The sequence below is a fragment of the Protopterus annectens genome, chromosome 11.part0 (assembly GCF_019279795.1).
Source record: "Protopterus annectens isolate FY-2018-M chromosome 11.part0, PAN1.0, whole genome shotgun sequence".
Classification (NCBI taxonomy): domain Eukaryota; kingdom Metazoa; phylum Chordata; order Ceratodontiformes; family Protopteridae; genus Protopterus; species Protopterus annectens.
In genome coordinates, this window is record NC_056745.1 from 750,504,553 (window position 1) to 750,531,399 (window position 26,847).

Sequence of the window (26,847 nt, forward strand, 5' to 3'; positions counted from 1 at the left end):
TCCAATATACCTGAATGTTTGGGCCTCTGTCCCTGAATTATGTCAGGCTTTGTCCAAATGTCATGCACTAAGTGGTTCAGAGGTATGTAGTATCATTATTTATTATCTTCATTCCTGCTACCATCCCAATGATGTTGTAGACCCCCCCAGACATGTAACAAGGAAGCAGCCATATATATGAGTCCTGTGCCTATACATTCTGTGGGAAACAGTACATTTGAGAAGTCTGTGTATGTCTGGCCATTGTTAACAGACTGTCAGGATTGTGCAGCAGTGTAGTGTCTACATGTTATTTGGGCTGTTTAGGGAGGGGGGTACATGTGAGTGTCTTGGGCCCTTTCTAGCTGACTGTGCATGCTGCTCTGGTTTCTGGTTTGCTATCACCTGTATATGTTTATACGGGCAAACTGTGACATGTCCCGTAATACCTCAAGATTCACACTACCCTGTGACTTGGGGCAGTATATGTAGGGGTAATGTGTGTGTGGCAAACGGGATATTCTTGCTCAGAATGTCATTATACACTAGTGTTCAGTTTGCTTACTGGTATGTCACGGTGACTGTGATGCAATTGGTTGTGGGTATGCACTTTCACACCAGTGGCTGTTTTCTACTAGTGTTACATCCCTGTAGTGCCTGTTATATTTGCAAATGCATGTGTACAGCCCCAGAACTGTATTTGGGTAGTGTTATGCTCATAGGTTCGTAGGTGCATACTAAGCTAATGGTCCTGGCACCTTTACAAGCCTAGCCCATAGGATTACCCTGGCATCGTGCCACCCAACCTTAGTTTCCAGTGCCTCTGTTGAGTAGAGCCACTGGAGTGATCCCCGGGGGTAATTTTCTATTTCCCATCCACTCATCATGATTTCTCTTGAAGAGGACCGTTGAGGTGCTCTGTTTGACATGTATGGGAAGTCTATTCCATAGCATGGGCAGTCTCTGGGTTATGAACCTGTCCCTCCAGCAGGTTCTGTTGATTGTGGTAATGAGGATGACATCTCTGGAGCATGTGGTGTGCAAGGATTGGGATTTCTTTAGATGTAGCATTTCTAACAAAGCTGGGTCAGAAATGGCTTTGTAAGTCAAGCAGAAATCGCCTGAAAGTAGGCGATATGAGACAGAGAATAGTTGGAGTTTTTTGAGTCTGTCCATATAGGACAAATGTTTAAGGCCTAGAATCCTCTTTGTGAGGTACGTTTGTGGCTTCTCCAGTTGTTGCAGGTGTCTAGTGAGGTACATGCCAAATGAGGATTGTAGTTTGGACAGCTCAGTGTAGTTTCCTTAATGTTGTGCTATGTCCACATATTTGTAGGATGTCCAGTTGTCTGGCTGATATCTTTGGTCTGGTCCCCATAACTGTTGTGTATTCCTGACACATCAGTGGGATGATGTGGGGATTGACGTTACTAACTAATGAGAAGCAATTGAGTCCTGGACTTGTGATATTTCAGTCAAGATATGTTAGGACATACAGTGTTGCTACATCAACTTTCTCAGCTTATCTACTCACATATTTTGGATATGTCCCTATTTACATGCCTTTGTCCACCCACTTTGTCAGGCTTGGTCCTGATTCATTGCACTAAGGGGTTCTGAGCATACCTCTCCACTACCAGGATTTTCACAAAATGTCCAGATGTTTGGCTCATACTTTTGTTCTGCTCCAAAATTTATTTGTATTTGTCTGGTAAATCACTGTGATGATCCAAGGATTTATGTCAGTAAATAATGACATAGCATTTCAGTTTCCATCCTCATATCCTTCAGCAACTGTCTGCTGAAATGCACCCTGTTGCTGTAGCAAATGTCCTAGTTTCTAACAGTAATATTTGAAATATGTCCCTATATGTGGCCCATTCCCCCATTTTACAGCCTTTGTACAGGCTTCTTGCACTAAGAGGTTGAGAGGGATGGTTCTGAGGTATGAATGCACTGCATGTTATATACATAAACACACACATATATATATATATATATATATATATATATATATATATATATATATATATATATATATATATATATCTATATATATATATATATATATATATATATATACACACATATATATATTTTTTCTTTATATATATATATTATATCTACTTTTTCATATATATGTTTCAGCAGATATATATATATATATATATATATATATATCTATATATATATATATATATATATATATATATATATATATATATATACACATAAATGTATGTATATGTCTATATACAACACATGAATGATTCCACAGAGCTTTCACCCTAATGTTTCATGCCTCTATTCCATGATATGTTTGAAAAAGCAGCACACATTGCTACAGCTTAGATGGTATAGTAATACATTCTTCTGACTATAGTGTACAGGGTCATGGGTTTGAGACTTGGGCCAGTTTTTTTCATTAATGTTAAATGACCAAAATGCATGATATGTTTGTTTGATTACACTGCTTTTGACATTGATTCTGAAATGGTTGAGCTTTTCTCAAAAGGTTTGTCTTTTGTTCCCGATTCTAGCTTTGACTTGGTTAAGTGTATTACTGACCTTAAGTTATATGTAAGAAAATTAAATCTTAAACTTCTTTTCAGAGACAGAACTTTGTACGAACCACATTTAAGAGTTTCAAGTGTGTTTAATCCTCCTCTGCATGAAACCTTGCGTACCTTTGAAAGAGTATGTGAATTAGACCTTAGGGCTTTGAATAACAATAAAAGCATTCCCCACTCTTCTCATCTTAACATCACACAATCCAAACGGGATTTTATTAAAGTTTTGCATGATTGTAATATCAGGGCTATGAAGCCTGATAAGGGTGGTGGACTAGTCCTAATGGACCATTTTTTTTATGTCGAAAGAATTAAAGAGCTTCTCACTAGTGATTTTTATCAACAATTTAGTAAAAACGAGATTAATATTGCACACAGCAAAATAAATAGTATGATAGAAGACTTATTTCTTGAAATAGTCATTGACATTGAGTTACATCATTACCTTATTATGGTAGCACCGAGGATTCCTGTTTTATTTGGAATCCCTAAGATCCATAAATCACTATCTGACCCCCCGTTCCGCCCTATTGTGGATGGAAGAGGATCTGCTACCTATGCTTGTGCTAAATATGTGGACAGCATCTTGAAGCCATGTTTAAACCATGAAAAACAAATATGCAAAGATTCATGGAGTTTTTTAGAGAATCTTAACCATATTCCCTTTGACAGCAGTTACTGGTTTTTAACCATTGACATTAAAGATTTGTACACGGTTATTCCCCAAGCTACCGGAATTGATTGGGTTAGGGAGTTTATGTATGATCTTAAGATAAACAATGATACCATGCATGTCATAGCAACTCTCCTAGACATTGTTTTGTCTAATAATTTTCTCTTATTTGATGGGCAAGCCTACTTGCAGAAATCTGGTGTGGCGATGGGGTCACCGTGTGGTGGTAGTTTTGCGAATGTTGTGCTTGCCTACTGGGAGAAAACATTTATCTTTCCAACAGAATGGTTTTCTACCAATGTCGCCTGGTACACTCGATACCAGGACGACATTTTCATTCTTTGGAAAGGGTCCCCAGTAAATGTTCCTGAATTTTTGGAAGTGTTGTCCAAAACCACCACTTTCTTAGAGTTTACATTTGATCTACAGGATTCAAGTATTAGCTACTTGGACATATTGTTAACTAAAGATCAAGTTAATCAGAAATTCAAAAGTGCCATTTTCGTAAACCCACCTACTCGAACTCCTTCCTCCATTTTTTGAGCTGCCACCCTTACCATCAAAAGAAGGCCGTGGTGAAAGGACAGATGGTTAGGGCAGCAAGGATGGTATCTGAATTTGGGGATTTTTTAATTGAATGTGACAAGCTTTATGACATGTTCCTTGATAGAGGCTATCCTCCCCAACTTATTCAAGAAGTTAAATCTGAAGTTATTAATAAAAGAGTGAGTGGTCATTTTAAACCTATACTTGCTCCCCTTGCCACATGCACCCCACCACTGGTACCCAATACTCAATGTGATTCAAGCTTGGAAACACTAGATGAAGTGGAAGGCTGTAATAGTTCTTTGTTAGGTGAGCCCATTTCAAATCTGTCTGTGACACAACCTAATACAAGATTTCTGTGTACCTTTAGCACCAACCATTCTCAAATTAGGTACGTTTTAAATAAAATTTGGGCGTTTATCAAAGATGATTATGGAATTTTCAATAAATTAGGTGATAAGCCTCAGATCACGTTCAGGAAGGGTAAAAGTCTTAAAACCCTTTTAGAACCAAGGTTAAAAGAAAGCCCCACATTGGCACTGGTATAAATAAATGTGGGAGTTGCAACCAGTGCAAGTTTATCTGCACTGATTCACGAGTTAAGTTAGGCAGCTTTTTGTGTAACATTAAGGTAAAAGCCAACTGTCACACTCATGGGGTGGTATATGCCGCCCTATGTCAAATTTGTTCTGCCTATTATATAGGCAAAACCGAGCGAAAACTCAAGAAACGCATATATGAGCATCAATATGCCATAACCAAACAAGACCAGTCTAATGCTTTAGCCAAACATGTTATGACACATCATGACCATTTTTTTAAATTCACGATCTTGAAACACATTACCCAGGACAATCGAGGTGGCCCTTGGCAAACGCAACTTGAAATTGAAGAGTTATGCTGGCAAATTAAATGCGGCATCATATTTCCATCCTGGGCTTAATGATCATGTGTCTATAGCATGTCTCCTTAAGCATTTAGCCTAAAGGAGATAAAATATATGTGTGTGTTGATTTGTTGTTTTAATATGCTGTTTTCAGCTATTTTAATATTGGCTATCAGCTATATATGTATTTTAGTATTTGAACAATGATTTTTTAGTATTGTATAAAGTTTTAAAGTGTTAACACATTTATAATTATTTGTATAAAATTAAGGGATTTTATCTGAATTTTATGATTTTTCATATCAGGTTATGTTAAGTTACCCAATCTTTTTAACTTTTGAATAATTCTTCTATTAAGTTGGATATCTTGTGGCCTATTTAATGTAAAATGAAGTGGAATGTTTCCATCCCTCACCTTATTTCCCCTATTTCTCTGCAGTATGTAGTTGTGCCTGTTTTCCATTCCTCTGTAGCTTATAACTGTGGTTATCAGTGGTTGTGCTAGCTTCATTAATAGGTTTATAGGTGTGCTTGATTTAATTAACACTTATTCTGCTGTTAAAGATCAATTAGAAGACTTATTTAAATGCTTGTAAAATGGTGTTCATTGTTTTTTGTCTTCTGAGGAAGGAGGGTCATTGCACCTTCCGAAAGCGTGTTGCTCAAGATATTTGGATTAAAGCTTCTGTATTGGGTGTTGAATCCAGCTCATTTTTGTGTTCTTGTTTGGTTTTCATTTTCTTGGTTTCCTGAGGTTTCTTGCCATGAGCGATTTGGATTCTTCTCCCCAGGGCTCTATGTATCGCCAGCACCTAGCCAAGGTTTGGCTCCAATTGCTACATCTATGGACGATGGCAACGAACAGGGTAATCTTACTACCCTGTTAAACTTGATCATGTCTCGTTTGGACGACCTTACGCAGAGGATGGATGGGATGCAAGCGAGTGGGCAGCGTTGTTCCAATTTGAACCCTTCTGCTCCTTTAAGCGGACAAGCATTACATGGAAACGAAGCACGTCAGTCAGCCAATAATGGTCGGTCTGTTAGTAACAGTGACGCTACAATGCGTGCGTCTGGACTTAACGCTTCCTCCCCTGGTGTTTCCATTCAGCCAGGGCAACGCTCGCACAGTTCCGACATAAGAGCAGAGAACTCACAATCTAATGAGAATTCTTTGGGTTTTGGCTGCCCTAATCTTGATTTGGTGTTGAACAAAATCGATTTTTTTAACGTACCTGTTACAAATGGATTACAAAGCGATGAGCTAATAGTAAGTAACATTTCTGAGCTTATAAACTTGTTTGACAATAAAATGTTCAAATGCAGGAAGCTGCAACTTGAAGTTACTTATTTGCAAGAATGTTTAGCCAAACGCTTAGTGCCTAAAGGGCTCAGACAATGGCGGTTCCCTGTGGGGCTAATGGAGGGTTCCGCGTTCCACAGGGAATTACTACAGTTGTTTGACAAACAAGCCTTTGAGTTCATAGGCTTGTTGATTTCACACTACAATAAAGATATTGATTTGTAAAAATTGAACTGGCTGAGCTTAAAAATAACATTAAAGGAGACGTGGATTTCTTTAGATATAAGTATGACTACACTCGTATATTTTCAAGTATTGAAGCATCACTTAATAAGATGATTAACAACAAATCTAAGAAAATAAAGAGACATACACGAATATGCAACTAATATAGCCTACCCTCACCCTCCGGCTGTGTTTAACAAACCACAGAGACATGAGGTAGTACCCGATGGTCCTCAATAGAATAGGTCTGCTGAGGCACGTAACTTAACTTTTTTCGATGGTAACAATGACTCTGATGAGCTTGGTTTTATGGCCCAAAGAGAAGATGAAAATACCTTTAACAACAGGAACAACAATTGTAACAGAGAGGTAACTGAGGAAGGTTTTATTGATAACCCTTTACCTTCCCAGTCACCTAATCTTCTATTTAACCAACAGCAAAATTTTCAGCAGGGCCATCAACAAGAGAGAAAACCAAAGCAATTACAAAAGCAACCACAACAACAACGTCAAGGGAAGTACAATCAGAACTATTTCAGGAATCGGAAAACATAACACAAGATTTAATGAACAGGTTTTCCGACCCGTTATTGTTCGTGACATTACCTGTGACTTTAAAGTGTTTAATTACACTGCTTTTGACATTGATTCTGAAATGGTTGAGCTTTTCTCAAAAGGTTTGTCTTTTGTTCCCGATTCTAGCTTTGACTTGGTTAAGTGTATTACTGACCTTAAGTTATATGTAAGAAAATTAAATCTTAAACTTCTTTTCGGAGACAGAACTTTGTACGAACCACATTTAAGAGTTTCAAGTGTATTTAATCCTCCTCTGCATGAAACCTTGCGTACCTTTGAAAGAGTATGTGAATTAGACCTTAGGGCTTTGAATAACAATAAAAGCATTCCCCACCCTTCTCATCTTAACATCACACAATCCCAACAGGATTTTATTAAAGTTTTGCATGATTGTAATATCAGGGCTATGAAGCCTGATAAGGGTGGTGGACTAGTCCTAATGGACCATTTCTTTTATGTCGAGAGAATTAAAGAGCTTCTCACTAGTGATTTTTATCAAGAAGTTAGTAAAATGAGATTAATATTGCACACAGCAAAATAAATAGTATGATAGAAGACTTATTTCTTGAAAAGTCATTGACATTGAGTTACATCATTACCTTATTATGGTAGCACCTAGGATTCCTGTTTTATTTGGAATCCCTAAGATCCATAAATCACTTTCTGACCCCCCGTTCTGCCCTATCGTGGATGGAAGAGGATCTGCTACCTACGCTTGTGCTAAATATGTGGACAGCATCTTGAAGCCATGTTTAAACCATGAAAAACAAATATGCAAAGATTCATGGAGTTTTTTTAGAGAATCTTAACCATATTCCCTTTGACAGCAGTTACTGGTTTTTAACCATTGACATTAAAGATTTGTACACTGTTATTCCCCAAGCTACCGGAATTGATTGGGTTAGGGAGTTTATGTATGATCTTAAGATAAACAATGATACCGTGCATATCGTAGCAACTCTCCTAGACATTGTTTTGTCTAATAATTTTCTCTTATTTGATGGGCAAGCCTACTTGCAGAAATCTGGTGTGGCGATGGGGTCACCGTGTGGTGGTAGTTTTGCGAATGTTGTGCTTGCCTACTGGGAGAAAACATTTATCTTTCCAACAGAATGGTTTTCTACCAATGTCGCCTGGTACACTCGATACCAGGACGACATTTTCATTCTTTGGAAAGGGTCCCCAGTAAATGTTCCTGAATTTTTGGAAGTGTTGTCCAAAACCACCACTTTCTTAGAGTTTACATTTGATCTACAGGATTCAAGTATTAGCTACTTGGACATATTGTTAACTAAAGATCAAGTTAATCAGAAATTCAAAAGTGCCATTTTTCGTAAACCCACCTACTCGAACTCCTTCCTCCATTTTTTGAGCTGCCACCCTTACCATCAAAAGAAGGCCGTGGTGAAAGGACAGATGGTTAGGGCAGCAAGGATGGTATCTGAATTTGGGGATTTTTTAATTGAATGTGACAAGCTTTATGACATGTTCCTTGATAGAGGCTATCCTCCCCAACTTATTCAAGAAGTTAAATCTGAAGTTATTAATAAAAGAGTGAGTGGTCATTTTAAACCTATACTTGCTCCCCTTGCCACATGCACCCCAACACTGGTACCCAATACTCAACGTGATTCAAGCTTGGAAACACTAGATGAAGTGGAAGGCTGTAATAGTTCTTTGTTAGGTGAGCCCATTTCAAATCTGTCTGTGACACAACCTAATACAAGATTTCTGTGTACCTTTAGCACCAACCATTCTCAAATTAGGTACGTTTTAAATAAAAATTGGGCGTTTATCAAAGATGATTATGGAATTTTCAATAAATTAGGTGATAAGCCTCAGATCACGTTCAGGAAGGGTAAAAGTCTTAAAACCCTTTTAGAACCAAGGTTAAAAGAAAGCCCCCACATTGGCACTGGTATAAATAAATGTGGGAGTTGCAACCAGTGCAAGTTTATCTGCACTGATTCACGAGTTAAGTTAGGCAGCTTTTTGTGTAACATTAAGGTAAAAGCCAACTGTCACACTCATGGGGTGGTATATGCCGCCCTATGTCAAATTTGTTCTGCCTATTATATAGGCAAAACCGAGCGAAAACTCAAGAAACGCATATATGAGCATCAATATGCCATAACCAAACAAGACCAGTCTAATGCTTTAGCCAAACATGTTATGACACATCATGACCATTTTTTTAAATTCACGATCTTGAAACACATTACCCAGGACAATCGAGGTGGCCCTTGGCAAACGCAACTTGAAATTGAAGAGTTATGCTGGCAAATTAAATGCGGCATCATATTTCCATCCTGGGCTTAATGATCATGTGTCTATAGCATGTCTCCTTAAGCATTTAGCCTAAAGGAGATAAAATATATGTGTGTGTTGATTTGTTGTTTTAATATGCTGTTTTCAGCTATTTTAATATTGGCTATCAGCTATATATGTATTTTAGTATTTGAACAATGATTTTTTAGTATTGTATAAAGTTTTAAAGTGTTAACACATTTATAATTATTTGTATAAAATTAAGGGATTTTATCTGAATTTTATGATTTTTCATATCAGGTTATGTTAAGTTACCCAATCTTTTTAACTTTTGAATAATTCTTCTATTAAGTTGGATATCTTGTGGCCTATTTAATGTAAAATGAAGTGGAATGTTTCCATCCCTCACCTTATTTCTCCTATTTCTCTGCAGTATGTAGTTGTGCCTGTTTTCCATTCCTCTGTAGCTTATAACTGTGGTTATCAGTGGTTGTGCTAGCTTCATTAATAGGTTTATAGGTGTGCTTGATTTAATTAACACTTATTCTGCTGTTAAAGATCAATTAGAAGACTTATTTAAATGCTTGTAAAATGGTGTTCATTGTTTTTTGTCTTCTGAGGAAGGAGGGTCATTGCACCTTCCGAAAGCGTGTTGCTCAAGATATTTGGATTAAAGCTTCTGTATTGGGTGTTGAATCCAGCTCATTTTGTGTTCTTGTTTGGTTTTCATTTTCTTGGTTTCCTGAGGTTTCTTGCCATGAGCGATTTGGATTCTTCTCCCCAGGGCTCTATGTATACGCCAGCACCTAGCCAAGGTTTGGCTCCAATTGCTACATCTATGGACGATGGCAACGAACAGGGTAATCTTACTACCCTGTTAAACTTGATCATGTCTCGTTTGGACGACCTTACGCAGAGGATGGACGGGATGCAAGCGAGTGGGCAGCGTTGTTCCAATTTGAACCCTTCTGCTCCTTTAAGCGGACAAGCATTACATGGAAACGAAGCACGTCAGTCAGCCACTAATGGTCGGTCTGTTAGTAACAGTGACGCTACAATGCGTGCGTCTGGACTTAACGCTTCCTCCCCTGGTGTTTCCATTCAGCCAGGGCAACGCTCGCACAGTTCCGACATAAGAGCAGAGAACTCACAATCTAATGAGAATTCTTTGGGTTTTGGCTGCCCTAATCTTGATTTGGTGTTGAACAAAATCGATTTTTTTAACGTACCTGTTACAAATGGATTACAAAGCGATGAGCTAATAGTAAGTAACATTTCTGAGCTTATAAACTTGTTTGACAATAAAATGTTCAAATGCAGGAAGCTGCAACTTGAAGTTACTTATTTGCAAGAATGTTTAGCCAAACGCTTAGTGCCTAAAGGGCTCAGACAATGGCGGTTCCCTGTGGGGCTAATGGAGGGTTCCGCGTTCCACAGGGAATTACTACAGTTGTTTGACAAACAAGCCTTTGAGTTCATAGGCTTGTTGATTTCACACTACAATAAAGATATTGATTTGTTAAAAAGTGAACTGGCTGAGCTTGAAAATAACATTAAAGGAGACGTGGATTTCTTTAGATATAAGTATGACTACACTCGTATATTTTCAAGTATTGAAGCATCACTTAATAAGATGATTAACAACAAATCTAAGAAAATAAAAAGAGACATACACGAATATGCAACTAATATAGCCTACCCTCACCCTCCGGCTGTGTTTAACAAACCACAGAGACATGAGGTAGTACCCGATGGTCCTCAATAGAATAGGTCTGCTGAGGCACGTAACTTAACTTTTTTCGATGGTAACAATGACTCTGATGAGCTTGGTTTTATGGCCCAAAGAGAAGATGAAAATACCTTTAACAACAGGAACAACAATTGTAACAGAGAGGTAACTGAGGAAGGTTTTATTGATAACCCTTTACCTTCCCAGTCACCTAATCTTCTATTTAACCAACAGCAAAATTTTCAGCAGGGCCATCAACAAGAGAGAAAACCAAAGCAATTACAAAAGCAACCACAACAACAACGTCAAGGGAAGTACAATCAGAACTAATTCAGGAATCGGAAAACATAACACAAGATTTAATGAACAGGTTTTCCGACCCGTTATTGTTCGTGACATTACCTGTGACTTTAAAGTGTTTAATTACACTGCTTTTGACATTGATTCTGAAATGGTTGAGCTTTTCTCAAAAGGTTTGTCTTTTGTTCCCGATTCTAGCTTTGACTTGGTTAAGTGTATTACTGACCTTAAGTTATATGTAAGAAAATTAAATCTTAAACTTCTTTTCGGAGACAGAACTTTGTACGAACCACATTTAAGAGTTTCAAGTGTATTTAATCCTCCTCTGCATGAAACCTTGCGTACCTTTGAAAGAGTATGTGAATTAGACCTTAGGGCTTTGAATAACAATAAAAGCATTCCCCACCCTTCTCATCTTAACATCACACAATCCCAACAGGATTTTATTAAAGTTTTGCATGATTGTAATATCAGGGCTATGAAGCCTGATAAGGGTGGTGGACTAGTCCTAATGGACCATTTCTTTTATGTCGAGAGAATTAAAGAGCTTCTCACTAGTGATTTTTATCAAGAAGTTAGTAAAAATGAGATTAATATTGCACACAGCAAAATAAATAGTATGATAGAAGACTTATTTCTTGAAAAAGTCATTGACATTGAGTTACATCATTACCTTATTATGGTAGCACCTAGGATTCCTGTTTTATTTGGAATCCCTAAGATCCATAAATCACTTTCTGACCCCCCCGTTCTGCCCTATCGTGGATGGAAGAGGATCTGCTACCTACGCTTGTGCTAAATATGTGGACAGCATCTTGAAGCCATGTTTAAACCATGAAAAACAAATATGCAAAGATTCATGGAGTTTTTTTAGAGAATCTTAACCATATTCCCTTTGACAGCAGTTACTGGTTTTTAACCATTGACATTAAAGATTTGTACACTGTTATTCCCCAAGCTACCGGAATTGATTGGGTTAGGGAGTTTATGTATGATCTTAAGATAAACAATGACACCGTGCATATCGTAGCAACTCTCCTAGACATTGTTTTGTCTAATAATTTTCTCTTATTTGATGGGCAAGCCTACTTGCAGAAATCTGGTGTGGCGATGGGGTCACCGTGTGGTGGTAGTTTTGCGAATGTTGTGCTTGCCTACTGGGAGAAAACATTTATCTTTCCAACAGAATGGTTTTCTACCAATGTCGCCTGGTACACTCGATACCAGGACGACATTTTCATTCTTTGGAAAGGGTCCCCAGTAAATGTTCCTGAATTTTTGGAAGTGTTGTCCAAAACCACCACTTTCTTAGAGTTTACATTTGATCTACAGGATTCAAGTATTAGCTACTTGGACATATTGTTAACTAAAGATCAAGTTAATCAGAAATTCAAAAGTGCCATTTTCGTAAACCCACCTACTCGAACTCCTTCCTCCATTTTTTGAGCTGCCACCCTTACCATCAAAAGAAGGCCGTGGTGAAAGGACAGATGGTTAGGGCAGCAAGGATGGTATCTGAATTTGGGGATTTTTTAATTGAATGTGACAAGCTTTATGACATGTTCCTTGATAGAGGCTATCCTCCCCAACTTATTCAAGAAGTTAAATCTGAAGTTATTAATAAAAGAGTGAGTGGTCATTTTAAACCTATACTTGCTCCCCTTGCCACATGCACCCCACCACTGGTACCCAATACTCAACGTGATTCAAGCTTGGAAACACTAGATGAAGTGGAAGGCTGTAATAGTTCTTTGTTAGGTGAGCCCATTTCAAATCTGTCTGTGACACAACCTAATACAAGATTTCTGTGTACCTTTAGCACCAACCATTCTCAAATTAGGTACGTTTTAAATAAAAATTGGGCGTTTATCAAAGATGATTATGGAATTTTCAATAAATTAGGTGATAAGCCTCAGATCACGTTCAGGAAGGGTAAAAGTCTTAAAACCCTTTTAGAACCAAGGTTAAAAGAAAGCCCCCACATTGGCACTGGTATAAATAAATGTGGGAGTTGCAACCAGTGCAAGTTTATCTGCACTGATTCACGAGTTAAGTTAGGCAGCTTTTGTGTAACATTAAGGTAAAAGCCAACTGTCACACTCATGGGGTGGTATATGCCGCCCTATGTCAAATTTGTTCTGCCTATTATATAGGCAAAACCGAGCGAAAACTCAAGAAACGCATATATGAGCATCAATATGCCATAACCAAACAAGACCAGTCTAATGCTTTAGCCAAACATGTTATGACACATCATGACCATTTTTTTAAATTCACGATCTTGAAACACATTACCCAGGACAATCGAGGTGGCCCTTGGCAAACGCAACTTGAAATTGAAGAGTTATGCTGGCAAATTAAATGCGGCATCATATTTCCATCCTGGGCTTAATGATCATGTGTCTATAGCATGTCTCCTTAAGCATTTAGCCTAAAGGAGATAAAATATATGTGTGTGTTGATTTGTTGTTTTAATATGCTGTTTTCAGCTATTTTAATATTGGCTATCAGCTATATATGTATTTTAGTATTTGAACAATGATTTTTTAGTATTGTATAAAGTTTTAAAGTGTTAACACATTTATAATTATTTGTATAAAATTAAGGGATTTTATCTGAATTTTATGATTTTTCATATCAGGTTATGTTAAGTTACCCAATCTTTTTAACTTTTGAATAATTCTTCTATTAAGTTGGATATCTTGTGGCCTATTTAATGTAAAATGAAGTGGAATGTTTCCATCCCTCACCTTATTTCCCTATTTCTCTGCAGTATGTAGTTGTGCCTGTTTTCCATTCCTCTGTAGCTTATAACTGTGGTTATCAGTGGTTGTGCTAGCTTCATTAATAGGTTTATAGGTGTGCTTGATTTAATTAACACTTATTCTGCTGTTAAAGATCAATTAGAAGACTTATTTAAATGCTTGTAAAATGGTGTTCATTGTTTTTTGTCTTCTGAGGAAGGAGGGTCATTGCACCTTCGAAAGCGTGTTGCTCAAGATATTTGGATTAAAGCTTCTGTATTGGGTGTTGAATCCAGCTCATTTTTGTGTTCTTGTTTGGTTTTCATTTTCTTGGTTTCCTGAGGTTTCTTGCCATGAGCGATTTGGATTCTTCTCCCCAGGGCTCTATGTATACGCCAGCACCTAGCCAAGGTTTGGCTCCAATTGCTACATCTACGGACGATGGCAACGAACAGGGTAATCTTACTACCCTGTTAAACTTGATCATGTCTCGTTTGGACGACCTTACGCAGAGGATGGATGGGATGCAAGCGAGTGGGCAGCGTTGTTCCAATTTGAACCCTTCTGCTCCTTTAAGCGGACAAGCATTACATGGAAACGAAGCACGTCAGTCAGCCACTAATGGTCGGTCTGTTAGTAACAGTGACGCTACAATGCGTGCGTCTGGACTTAACGCTTCCTCCCCTGGTGTTTCCATTCAGCCAGGGCAACGCTCGCACAGTTCCGACATAAGAGCAGAGAACTCACAATCTAATGAGAATTATTTGGGTTTTGGATACCCTAATCTTGATTTGGTGTTGAACAAAATCGATTTTTTTAACGTACCTGTTACAAATGGATTACAAAGCGATGAGCTAATAGTAAGTAACATTTCTGAGCTTATAAACTTGTTTGACAATAAAATGTTCAAATGCAGGAAACTGCAACTTGAAGTTTCTTATTTGCAAGAATGTTTAGCCAAACGCTTAGTGCCTAAAGGGCTCAGACAATGGCGGTTCCCTGTGGGGCTAATGGAGGGTTCCGCGTTCCACAGGGAATTACTACAGTTGTTTGACAAACAAGCCTTTGAGTTCATGGGCTTGTTGATTTCACACTACAATAAAGATATTAATTTGTTAAAAAGTGAACTGGCTGAGCTTGAAAATAACATTAAAGGAGACGTGGATTTCTTTAGATATAAGTATGACTACACTCGTATATTTTCAAGTATTGAAGCATCACTTAATAAGATGATTAACAACAAATCTAAGAAAATAAAAAGAGACATACACGAATATGCAACTAATATAGCCTACCCTCACCCTCCGGCTGTTTTTAACAAACCACAGAGACATGAGGTAGTACCGATGGTCCTCAAGAGAATAGGTCTGCTGAGGCACGTAACTTAACTTTTTTCGATGGTAACAATGACTCTGATGAGCTTGGTTTTATGGCCCAAAGAGAAGATGAAAATACCTTTAATAACAGGAACAACAATTGTAACAGAGAGGTAACTGAGGAAGGTTTTATTGATAACCCTTTACCTTCCCAGTCACCTAATCTTCTATTTAACCAACAGCCAAATTTTCAGCAGGGCCATCAACAAGAGAGAAAACCAAAGCAATTACAAAAGCAACCACAACAACAACGTCAAGGGAAGTACAATCAGAACTATTTCAGGAATCGGAAAACATAACACAAGATTTAATGAACAGGTTTTCCGACCCCGTTATTGTTCGTGACGTTACCTGTGACTTTAAAGTGTTTAATTACACTGCTTTTGACATTGATTCTGAAATGGTTGAGCTTTTCTCAAAAGGTTTGTCTTTTGTTCCCGATTCTAGCTTTGACTTGGTTAAGTGTATTACTGACCTTAAGTTATATGTAAGAAAATTAAATCTTAAACTTCTTTTCGGAGACAGAACTTTGTACGAACCACATTTAAGAGTTTCAAGTGTGTTTAATCCTCCTCTGCATGAAACCTTGCGTACCTTTGAAAGAGTATGTGAATTAGACCTTAGGGCTTTGAATAACAATAAAAGCATTCCCCACCCTTCTCATCTTAACATCACACAATCCCAACAGGATTTTATTAAAGTTTTGCATGATTGTAATATCAGGGCTATGAAGCCTGATAAGGGTGGTGGACTAGTCCTAATGGACCATTTCTTTTATGTCGAGAGAATTAAAGAGCTTCTCACTAGTGATTTTTATCAAGAAGTTAGTAAAAATGAGATTAATATTGCACACAGCAAAATAAATAGTATGATAGAAGACTTATTTCTTGAAAAAGTCATTGACATTGAGTTACATCATTACCTTATTATGGTAGCACCTAGGATTCCTGTTTTATTTGGAATCCCTAAGATCCATAAATCACTTTCTGACCCCCCGTTCTGCCCTATCGTGGATGGAAGAGGATCTGCTACCTACGCTTGTGCTAAATATGTGGACAGCATCTTGAAGCCATGTTTAAACCATGAAAAACAAATATGCAAAGATTCATGGAGTTTTTTTAGAGAATCTTAACCATATTCCCTTTGACAGCAGTTACTGGTTTTTAACCATTGACATTAAAGATTTGTACACTGTTATTCCCCAAGCTACCGGAATTGATTGGGTTAGGGAGTTTATGTATGATCTTAAGATAAACAATGATACCGTGCATATCGTAGCAACTCTCCTAGACATTGTTTTGTCTAATAATTTTCTCTTATTTGATGGGCAAGCCTACTTGCAGAAATCTGGTGTGGCGATGGGGTCACCGTGTGGTGGTAGTTTTGCGAATGTTGTGCTTGCCCACTGGGAGAAAACATTTATCTTTCCAACAGAATGGTTTTCTACCAATGTCGCCTGGTACACTCGATACCAGGACGACATTTTCATTCTTTGGAAAGGGTCCCCAGTAAATGTTCCTGAATTTTTGGAAGTGTTGTCCAAAACCACCACTTTCTTAGAGTTTACATTTGATCTACAGGATTCAAGTATTAGCTACTTGGACATATTGTTAACTAAAGATCAAGTTAATCAGAAATTCAAAAGTGCCATTTTTCGTAAACCCACCTACTCGAACTCCTTCCTCCATTTTTTGAGCTGCCACCCTTACCATCAAAAGAAGGCCGTGGTGAAAGGACAGATGGTTAGGGCAGCAAGGATGGTATCTGAATTTGGGGATTTTTTAATTGAATGTGACAAGCTTTATGACATGTTCCTTGATAGAGGCTATCCTCCCCAACTTATTCAAGAAGTTAAATCTGAAGTTATTAATAAAAGAGTGAGTGGTCATTTTAAACCTATACTTGCTCCCCTTGCCACATGCACCCCACCACTGGTACCCAATACTCAATGTGATTCAAGCTTGGAAACACTAGATGAAGTGGAAGGCTGTAATAGTTCTTTGTTAGGTGAGCCCATTTCAAATCTGTCTGTGACACAACCTAATACAAGATTTCTGTGTACCTTTAGCACCAACCATTCTCAAATTAGGTACGTTTTAAATAAAATTTGGGCGTTTATCAAAGATGATTATGGAATTTTCAATAAATTAGGTGATAAGCCTCAGATCACGTTCAGGAAGGGTAAAAGTCTTAAAACCCTTTTAGAACCAAGGTTAAAAGAAAGCCCCCACATTGGCACTGGTATAAATAAATGTGGGAGTTGCAACCAGTGCAAGTTTATCTGCACTGATTCACGAGTTAAGTTAGGCAGCTTTTGTGTAACATTAAGGTAAAAGCCAACTGTCACACTCATGGGGTGGTATATGCGCCCTATGTCAAATTTGTTCTGCCTATTATATAGGCAAAACCGAGCTAAAACTCAAGAAAGCATATATGAGCATCAATATGCCATAACCAAACAAGACCAGTCTAATGCTTTAGCCAAACATGTTATGACACATCATGACCATTTTTTTAAATTCACGATCTTGAAACACATTACCCAGGACAATCGAGGTGGCCCTTGGCAAACGCAACTTGAAATTGAAGAGTTATGCTGGCAAATTAAACGGCATCATATTTCCATCCTGGGCTTAATGATCATGTGTCTATAGCATGTCTCCTTAAGCATTTAGCCTAAAGGAGATAAAATATATGTGTGTGTTGATTTGCTGTTTTAATATGCTGTTTTCAGCTATTTTAATATTGGCTATCAGCTATATATGTATTTTAGTATTTGAACAATGATTTTTTAGTATTGTATAAAGTTTTAAAGTGTTAACACATTTATAATTATTTGTATAAAATTAAGGGATTTTATCTGAATTTTATGATTTTTCATATCAGGTTATGTTAAGTTACCCAATCTTTTTAACTTTTGAATAATTCTTCTATTAAGTTGGATATCTTGTGGCCTATTTAATGTAAAATGAAGTGGAATGTTTCCATCCCTCACCTTATTTCCCCTATTTCTCTGCAGTATGTAGTTGTGCCTGTTTTCCATTCCTCTGTAGCTTATAACTGTGGTTATCAGTGGTTGTGCTAGCTTCATTAATAGGTTTATAGGTGTGCTTGATTTAATTAACACTTATTCTGCTGTTAAAGATCAATTAGAAGACTTATTTAAATGCTTGTAAAATGGTGTTCATTGTTTTTTGTCTTCTGAGGAAGGAGGGTCATTGCACCTTCCGAAAGCGTGTTGCACAAGATATTTGGATTAAAGCTTCTGTATTGGGTGTTGAATCCAGCTCATTTTTGTGTTCTTGTTTGGTTTTCATTTTCTTGGTTTCCTGAGGTTTCTTGCCATGAGCGATTTGGATTCTTCTCCCCAGGGCTCTATGTATACGCCAGCACCTAGCCAAGGTTTGGCTCCAATTGCTACATCTACGGACGATGGCAACGAACAGGGTAATCTTACTACCCTGTTAAACTTGATCATGTCTCGTTTGGACGACCTTACGCAGAGGATGGATGGGATGCAAGCGAGTGGGCAGCGTTGTTCCAATTTGAACCCTTCTGCTCCTTTAAGCGGACAAGCATTACATGGAAACGAAGCACGTCAGTCAGCCACTAATGGTCGGTCTGTTAGTAACAGTGACGCTACAATGCGTGCGTCTGGACTTAACGCTTCCTCCCCTGGTGTTTCCATTCAGCCAGGGCAACGCTCGCACAGTTCCGACATAAGAGCAGAGAACTCACAATCTAATGAGAATTTTTTGGGTTTTGGCTACCCTAATCTTGATTTGGTGTTGAACAAAATCGATTTTTTTAACGTACCTGTTACAAATGGATTACAAAGCGATGAGCTAATAGTAAGTAACATTTCTGAGCTTATAAACTTGTTTGACAATAAAATGTTCAAATGCAGGAAACTGCAACTTGAAGTTTCTTATTTGCAAGAATGTTTAGCCAAACGCTTAGTGCCTAAAGGGCTCAGACAATGGCGGTTCCCTGTGGGGCTAATGGAGGGTTCCGCGTTCCACAGGGAATTACTACAGTTGTTTGACAAACAAGCCTTTGAGTTCATGGGCTTGTTGATTTCACACTACAATAAAGATATTGATTTGTTAAAAAGTGAACTGGCTGAGCTTGAAAATAACATTAAAGGAGACGTGGATTTCTTTAGATATAAGTATGACTACACTCGTATATTTTCAAGTATTGAAGCATCACTTAATAAGATGATTAACAACAAATCTAAGAAAATAAAAAAGACATACATGAATATGCAACTAATATAGCCTACCCTCACCCTCCGGCTGTGTTTAACAAACCACAGAGACATGAGGTAGTACCCGATGGTCCTCAAGAGAATAGGTCTGCTGAGGCACGTAACTTAACTTTTTTCGATGGTAACAATGACTCTGATGAGCTTGGTTTTATGGCCCAAAGAGAAGATGAAAATACCTTTAACAACAGGAACAACAATTGTAACAGAGAGGTAACTGAGGAAGGTTTTATTGATAACCCTTTACCTTCCCAGTCACCTAATCTTCTATTTAACCAACAGCCAAATTTTCAGCAGGGCCATCAACAAGAGAGAAAACCAAAGCAATTACAAAAGCAACCACAACAACAACGTCAAGGGAAGTACAATCAGAACTATTTCAGGAATCGGAAAACATAACACAAGATTTAATGAACAGGTTTTCCGACCCCGTTATTGTTCGTGACGTTACCTGTGACTTTAAAGTGTTTAATTACACTGCTTTTGACATTGATTCTGAAATGGTTGAGCTTTTCTCAAAAGGTTTGTCTTTTGTTCCCGATTCTAGCTTTGACTTGGTTAAGTGTATTACTGACCTTAAGTTATATGTAAGAAAATTAAATCTTAAACTTCTTTTCGGAGACAGAACTTTGTACGAACCACATTTAAGAGTTTCAAGTGTGTTTAATCCTCCTCTGCATGAAACCTTGCGTACCTTTGAAAGAGTATGTGAATTAGACCTTAGGGCTTTGAATAACAATAAAAGCATTCCCCACCCTTCTCATCTTAACATCACACAATCCCAACAGGATTTTATTAAAGTTTTGCATGATTGTAATATCAGGGCTATGAAGCCTGATAAGGGTGGTGGACTAGTCCTAATGGACCATTTCTTTTATGTCGAGAGAATTAAAGAGCTTCTCACTAGTGATTTTTATCAAGAAGTTAGTAAAATGAGATTAATATTGCACACAGCAAAATAAATAGTATGATAGAAGACTTATTTCTTGAAAAGTCATTGACATTGAGTTACATCATTACCTTATTATGGTAGCACCTAGGATTCCTGTTTTATTTGGAATCCCTAAGATCCATAAATCACTTTCTGACCCCCCGTTCTGCCCTATCGTGGATGGAAGAGGATCTGCTACCTACGCTTGTGCTAAATATGTGGACAGCATCTTGAAGCCATGTTTAAACCATGAAAAACAAATATGCAAAGATTCATGGAGTTTTTAGAGAATCTTAACCATATTCCCTTTGACAGCAGTTACTGGTTTTTAACCATTGACATTAAAGATTTGTACACTGTTATTCCCCAAGCTACCGGAATTGATTGGGTTAGGGAGTTTATGTATGATCTTAAGATAAACAATGATACCGTGCATATCGTAGCAACTCTCCTAGACATTGTTTTGTCTAATAATTTTCTCTTATTTGATGGGCAAGCCTACTTGCAGAAATCTGGTGTGGCGATGGGGTCACCGTGTGGTGGTAGTTTTGTGAATGTTGTGCTTGCCTACTGGGAGAAAACATTTATCTTTCCAACAGAATGGTTTTCTACCAATGTCGCCTGGTACACTCGATACCAGGATGACATTTTCATTCTTTGGAAAGGGTCCCCAGTAAATGTTCCTGAATTTTTGGAAGTGTTGTCCAAAACCACCACTTTCTTAGAGTTTACATTTGATCTACAGGATTCAAGTATTAGCTACTTGGACATATTGTTAACTAAAGATCAAGTTAATCAGAAATTCAAAAGTGCCATTTTTCGTAAACCCACCTACTCGAACTCCTTCCTCCATTTTTTGAGCTGCCACCCTTACCATCAAAAGAAGGCCGTGGTGAAAGGACAGATGGTTAGGGCAGCAAGGATGGTATCTGAATTTGGGGATTTTTTAATTGAATGTGACAAGCTTTATGACATGTTCCTTGATAGAGGCTATCCTCCCCAACTTATTCAAGAAGTTAAATCTGAAGTTATTAATAAAAGAGTGAGTGGTCATTTTAAACCTATACTTGCTCCCCTTGCCACATGCACCCCACCACTGGTACCCAATACTCAACGTGATTCAAGCTTGGAAACACTAGATGAAGTGGAAGGCTGTAATAGTTCTTTGTTAGGTGAGCCCATTTCAAATCTGTCTGTGACACAACCTAATACAAGATTTCTGTGTACCTTTAGCACCAACCATTCTCAAATTAGGTACGTTTTAAATAAAAATTGGGCGTTTATCAAAGATGATTATGGAATTTTCAATAAATTAGGTGATAAGCCTCAGATCACGTTCAGGAAGGGTAAAAGTCTTAAAACCCTTTTAGAACCAAGGTTAAAAGAAAGCCCCCACATTGGCACTGGTATAAATAAATGTGGGAGTTGCAACCAGTGCAAGTTTATCTGCACTGATTCACGAGTTAAGTTAGGCAGCTTTTTGTGTAACATTAAGGTAAAAGCCAACTGTCACACTCATGGGGTGGTATATGCCGCCCTATGTCAAATTTGTTCTGCCTATTATATAGGCAAAACCGAGCGAAAACTCAAGAAATGCATATATGAGCATCAATATGCCATAACCAAACAAGACCAGTCTAATGCTTTAGCCAAACATGTTATGACACATCATGACCATTTTTTTAAATTCACGATCTTGAAACACATTACCCAGGACAATCGAGGTGGCCCTTGGCAAATGCAACTTGAAATTGAAGAGTTATGCTGGCAAATTAAATGCGGCATCATATTTCCATCCTGGGCTTAATGATCATGTGTCTATAGCATGTCTCCTTAAGCATTTAGCCTAAAGGAGATAAAATATATGTGTGTTGATTTGTTGTGTTAATATGCTGTTTTCAGCTATTTTAATATTGGCTATCAGCTATATATGTATTTTAGTATTTGAACAATGATTTTTTAGTATTGTATAAAGTTTTAAAGTGTTAACACATTTATAATTATTTGTATAAAATTAAGGGATTTTATCTGAATTTTATGATTTTTCATATCAGGTTATGTTAAGTTACCCAATCTTTTAACTTTTGAACAATTCTTCTATTAAGTTGGATATCTTGTGGCCTATTTAATGTAAAATGAAGTGGAATGTTTCCATCCCTCACCTTATTTCCCCTATTTCTCTGCAGTATGTAGTTGTGCCTGTTTTCCATTCCTCTGTAGCTTATAACTGTGGTTATCAGTGGTTGTGCTAGCTTCATTAATAGGTTTATAGGTGTGCTTGATTTAATTAACACTTATTCTGCTGTTAAAGATCAATTAGAAGACTTATTTAAATGCTTGTAAAATGGTGTTCATTGTTTTTTGTCTTCTGAGGAAGGAGGGTCATTGCACCTTCCGAAAGCGTGTTGCTCAAGATATTTGGATTAAAGCTTCTGTATTGGGTGTTGAATCCAGCTCATTTTTGTGTTCTTGTTTGGTTTTCATTTTCTTGGTTTCCTGAGGTTTCTTGCCATGAGCGATTTGGATTCTTCTCCCCAGGGCTCTATGTATACGCCAGCACCTAGCCAAGGTTTGGCTCCAATTGCTACATCTACGGATGATGGCAACGAACAGGGTAATCTTACTACCCTGTTAAACTTGATCATGTCTCGTTTGGACGACCTTACGCAGAGGATGGACGGGATGCAAGCGAGTGGGCAGCGTTGTTCCAATTTGAACCCTTCTGCTCCTTTAAGCAGACAAGCATTACATGGAAACGAAGCACGTCAGTCAGCCACTAATGGTCGGTCTGTTAGTAACAGTGACGCTACAATGCGTGTGTCTGGACTTAACACTTCCTCCCCTGGTGTTTCCATTCAGCCAGGGCAACGCTCGCACAGTTCCGACATAAGAGCAGAGAACTCACAATCTAATGAGAATTCTTTGGGTTTTGGCTGCCCTAATCTTGATTTGGTGTTGAACAAAATCGATTTTTTTAACGTACCTGTTACAAATGGATTACAAAGCGATGAGCTAATAGTAAGTAACATTTCTGAGCTTATAAACTTGTTTGACAATAAAATGTTCAAGTGCAGGAAACTGCAACTTGAAGTTTCTTATTTGCAAGAATGTTTAGCCAAATGCTTAGTGCCTAAAGGGCTCAGACAATGGCGGTTCCCTGTGGGGCTAATGGAGGGTTCCGCGTTCCACAGGGAATTACTACAGTTGTTTGACAAACAAGCCTTTGAGTTCATGGGCTTGTTGATTTCACACTACAATAAAGATATTGATTTGTTAAAAAGTGAACTGGCTGAGCTTGAAAATAACATTAAAGGAGACGTGGATTTCTTTAGATATAAGTATGACTACACTCGTATATTTTCAAGTATTGAAGCATCACTTAATAAGATGATTAACAACAAATCTAAGAAAATAAAAAGAGACATACACGAATATGCAACTAATATAGCCTACCCTCACCCTCCGGCTGTGTTTAACAAACCACAGAGACATGAGGTAGTACCCGATGGTCCTCAAGAGAATAGGTCTGCTGAGGCACGTAACTTAACTTTTTTCGATGGTAACAATGACTCTGATGAGCTTGGTTTTATGGCCCAAAGAGAAGATGAAAATACCTTTAACAACAGGAACAACAATTGTAACAGAGAGGTAACTGAGGAAGGTTTTATTGATAACCCTTTACCTTCCCAGTCACCTAATCTTCTATTTAACCAACAGCCAAATTTTCAGCAGGGCCATCAACAAGAGAAAACCAAAGCAATTACAAAAGCAACCACAACAACAACGTCAAGGGAAGTACAATCAGAACTATTTCAGGAATCGGAAAACATAACACAAGATTTAATGAACAGGTTTTCCGACCCCGTTATTGTTCGTGACGTTACCTGTGACTTTAAAGTGTTTAATTACACTGCTTTTGACATTGATTCTGAAATGGTTGAGCTTTTCTCAAAAGGTTTGTCTTTGTTCCCGATTCTAGCTTTGACTTGGTTAAGTGTATTACTGACCTTAAGTTATATGTAAGAAAATTAAATCTTAAACTTCTTTTCGGAGACAGAACTTTGTACGAACCACATTTAAGAGTTTCAAGTGTGTTTAATCCTCCTCTGCATGAAACCTTGCATACCTTTGAAAGAGTATGTGAATTAGACCTTAGGGCTTTGAATAACAATAAAAGCATTCCCCACCCTTCTCATCTTAACATCACACAATCCCAACAGGATTTTATTAAAGTTTTGCATGATTGTAATATCAGGGCTATGAAGCCTGATAAGGGTGGTGGACTAGTCCTAATGGACCATTTCTTTTATGTCGAGAGAATTAAAGAGCTTCTCACTAGTGATTTTTATCAAGAAGTTAGTAAAAATGAGATTAATATTGCACACAGCAAAATAAATAGTATGATAGAAGACTTATTTCTTGAAAAAGTCATTGACATTGAGTTACATCATTACCTTATTATGGTAGCACCTAGGATTCCTGTTTTATTTGGAATCCCTAAGATCCATAAATCACTTTCTGACCCCCCGTTCTGCCCTATCGTGGATGGAAGAGGATCTGCTACTTACGCTTGTGCTAAATATGTGGACAGCATCTTGAAGCCATGTTTAAACCATGAAAAACAAATATGCAAAGATTCATGGAGTTTTTTAGAGAATCTTAACCATATTCCCTTTGACAGCAGTTACTGGTTTTTAACCATTGACATTAAAGATTTGTACACTGTTATTCCCCAAGCTACCGGAATTGATTGGGTTAGGGAGTTTATGTATGATCTTAAGATAAACAATGATAACGTGCATATCGTAGCAACTCTCCTAGACATTGTTTTGTCTAATCATTTTCTCTTATTTGATGGGCAAGCCTACTTGCAGAAATCTGGTGTGGCGATGGGGTCACCGTGTGGTGGTAGTTTTGTGAATGTTGTGCTTGCCTACTGGGAGAAAACATTTATCTTTCCAACAGAATGGTTTTCTACCAATGTCGCCTGGTACACTCGATACCAGGACGACATTTTCATTCTTTGGAAAGGGTCCCCAGTAAATGTTCCTGAATTTTTGGAAGTGTTGTCCAAAACCACCACTTTCTTAGAGTTTACATTTGATCTACAGGATTCAAGTATTAGCTACTTGGACATATTGTTAACTAAAGATCAAGTTAATCAGAAATTCAAAAGTGCTATTTTTCGTAAACCTACGTACTCAAACTCCTTCCTCCATTTTTTGAGCTGCCACCCTTACCATCAAAAGAAGGCCGTGGTGAAAGGACAGATGGTTAGGGCAGCAAGGATGGTATCTGAATTTGGGGATTTTTTAATTGAATGTGACAAGCTTTATGACATGTTCCTTGATAGAGGCTATCCTCCCCATCTTATTCAAGAAGTTAAATCTGAAGTTATTAATAAAAGAGTGAGTGGTCATTTTAAACCTATACTTGCTCCCCTTGCCACATGCACCCCACCACTGGTACCCAATACTCAACGTGATTCAAGCTTGGAAACACTAGATGAAGTGGAAGGCTGTAATAGTTCTTTGTTAGGTGAGCCCATTTCAAATCTGTCTGTGACACAACCTAATACAAGATTTCTGTGTACCTTTAGCACCAACCATTCTCAAATTAGGTGCGTTTAAATAAAAATTGGGTGTTTATCAAAGATGATTTTGGAATTTTCAATAAATTAGGTGATAAGCCTCAGATCACGTTCAGGAAGGGTAAAAGTCTTAAAACCCTTTTAGAACCAAGGTTAAAAGAAAGCCCCCACATTGGCACTGGTATAAATAAATGTGGGAGTTGCAACCAGTGCAAGTTTATCTGCACTGATTCACGAGTTAAGTTAGGCAGCTTTTTGTGTAACATTAAGGTAAAAGCCAACTGTCACACTCATGGGGTGGTATATGCCGCCTTATGTCAAATTTGTTCTGCCTATTATATAGGCAAAACCGAGCGAAAACTCAAGAAACGCATATATGAGCATCAATATGCCATAACCAAACAAGACCAGTCTAATGCTTTAGCCAAACATGTTATGACACATCATGACCATTTTTTTAAATTCACGATCTTGAAACACATTACCCAGGACAATCGAGGTGGCCCTTGGCAAACGCAACTTGAAATTGAAGAGTTATGCTGGCAAATTCGTACGGCATCATATTTCCATCCTGGGCTTAATGATCATGTGTCTATAGCATGTCTCCTTAAGCATTTAGCCTAAAGGAGATAAAATATATGTGTGTGTTGATTTGTTGTTTTAATATGCTGTTTTCAGCTATTTTAATATTGGCTATCAGCTATATATGTATTTTAGTATTTGAACAATGATTTTTTAGTATTGTATAAAGTTTTAAAGTGTTAACACATTTATAATTATTTGTATAAAATTAAGGGATTTTATCTGAATTTTATGATTTTTCATATCAGGTTATGTTAAGTTACCCAATCTTTTTAACTTTTGAACAATTCTTCTATTAAGTT